Source organism: Adiantum capillus-veneris, chromosome 10, assembly GCF_014529385.1.
Source record: "Adiantum capillus-veneris isolate H3 chromosome 10, ASM1452938v2, whole genome shotgun sequence".
NCBI lineage: Eukaryota > Viridiplantae > Streptophyta > Polypodiopsida > Polypodiales > Pteridaceae > Adiantum > Adiantum capillus-veneris.
Genome location: NC_140940.1, coordinates 27,629,110 through 27,631,698, shown reverse-complemented (window position 1 = coordinate 27,631,698; position 2,589 = coordinate 27,629,110).

Here is a 2,589-nt window from a genome sequence, read left to right as displayed (position 1 = left end):
AATTTTAAAAAATTGAACCACGAGTTCCCCTTGTCCACTCGAATAAGAAAGCAGACTCGCTTTTCACTAGAAAGCACTAAAAATCCGTGAAAAGCACGCAAAAAAACATATTTTTACAAAATTGAACCATAGCTTCCCTGAAACTTGCAGGTTAAGGATCCGTCCCTGCTTTCTGTAAAAAAGCACCTAAAGCATGAAAAAGCTAAAAATAACAGCTTTTCTCAAAACTGAACCAAACGTCCGTCTGACCTATTGGAACATGAAAACGACCTTGCTTTTAACTTTAGAACCTTACAATACCATCAAACAAGCATCTTAAATCAAAATCTGACGGAGCGGACATTAGAATCTATTTTTCTTATTTTTAAAAGAGACCCAAATTTTGGGGATCTTACATCCTCCCACACTTGAAAAATTCAAGGTGTCCTCACCTTGACATGAATTCTGGGTAATATAGTTTCATTACATCATCATATTCCCAAGTGGCATCTTCCTCAGGATATGTCTACCATTTAATAAGGTGTTCAATAATGGTCCAATTGCCTAGAGGCTTAGTTCTATTTTGAAGTATCTCATCAGATATACTTCAAAAGTTCCATCGGTAGAGGTAGATAATAGAGAATTATCAAGAATGTGTTGTGGATCAGGTACATACTTCTTGAGCAAGCTGACGTGGAAAGTATCATGTACTTTTATGTATATTCATAACAAGAGTCTGTAAGCTTGATCATTAATCCTTTCTGTGATTACAAAAGGTCCACATTATCTGGCACTGAGCTTCTTACATTTACCCATCGATAAAGAGCTATGTTTGGGTTTCACTCCTAAAAATACCATATCATCCTCTTCAAAAAGTTTGATAGATCGTTTAGGGCCAACATAACTTTTTTGTCTATCTTGAGCAGTCTTAATATCTTGCCGTATAAGATCGGTTTGTAGTTGCATTTCATTCAATATCTCTTTGGATGCTTGAACTCGTATGAAAGGGTGTGTCCATTTGAGTGGAGGAAGACACTCTTGCCTATACAATGCTTGAAAAGGAGACATCCCAATTTTCAACCAAATACAAATATCTAGTTATTTACCCTGCTCATGCATACAATAAGCTCTTAACATGTCTTCAATAATTTGATTGGTCCTTTCTGTCTTCCCATCAATTTGAGGGTGATAAGCGATACTAAAGGCCAACTGGGTTCCTGTAGTAGCTGAGAATAAAGCTTTCCAAAAAATTGAGATGAACTTCGCATCGCGATAAAAAATTATCCGTCAAAATAATCCATGATACATGAAGACACCTTTCATGAAGACACCTTTCATGAAGACATGAGCTATATCCTTATCTGTAAATGTTGTCTTGACTGGAAACAAATGGGTCATTTTTGTAAGTATATCAACAACCACAAAAATAGAGTCATATCCTAGAGATGTAAGAAGTAATGTAATAAAATCCATGGATATGCATTCCCATTTCATTTGTGACACATCAATAGGTTGAAACTAACTGGGGTATCGAACTCGTTTAGCCTTAATACGTTGACACGTTAAACATCTTGTAACATAATTTAATACATCGCGCTTTAGTCATGGCCAAAAGAATCTCTTCCTTACAGTAGTGTAAGTCTTAATGTATACTGGGTGTCCTGCTATAGGTACATCGTGAGCTTCCTATAGTATTTAAAGCTTGATCCCACCTTGATTTGGGATACAAAGCCGGTTACTGAAGTAAAGATCATTGTCCTCATCATGGAAGCCTTTGATTTTCCTCTCTTGCTTCTCTGTGAGATTATTTAAGTTCATAAAGTACTGGATTTTCATGTAATATGGGTCTTGAGATATACCTTCACGAGTGAGGTCAATTAAGGAGGTAGTGTAGAGGTTGTGACAGCCGCTATAGTACTCTTTCTACTTAGGGCATCGGCCACAAGGTTTTCCTTCTCAATTTTATATTCGATTCCAAAATCATATTTGCATAATAACTCCATCCATCTTCATTGCCGCATATTAAGGTCAGGTTGAGTGTAGATCCACTTCAGGCTATGATCGGTATGTAGTTCAAATATCCTTCCAAGAAGATAATGTTGCCATACTTTAAGAGCATGCACAACGGCCAATAATTCTAATTCATGTGTAGGATAATTCAACTCATGTGTACGTAGCTTACGAGATTCATAAGATATTGGTTTTCCTTCTTGAGATAGAGCACCACCGATTGCTTGTCCAGTTGCATCAATGAGTAAAGTGAATGTCTTTGAGAAGTCCGGAAGCTGTAATATTGGAGCATTCACCAAAGTTTCTTTGAGTTTCTCAAAACTAGCTTGAGCACGTTCATTCCAAGTAAACACTTTAGCCTACTTAGCGTAAAATTGATTTTGACAAAGAAGTTCAAGTACTCGTCGCACATGTTGTTCATGTTCTTATCTGTTTCTTTAGTAAATCACGATATCATCAAATAAGACAAGAACAAAATCATCAATATGCTCTCAAAACACATCAGTCATGAGACGATTAAAAGTTGTCAAAGCATTTGTTAGTCCAAATGGCATAACTACAAATTCATAATGCTTAAAACGAGTGTTGAATCCTACCTTT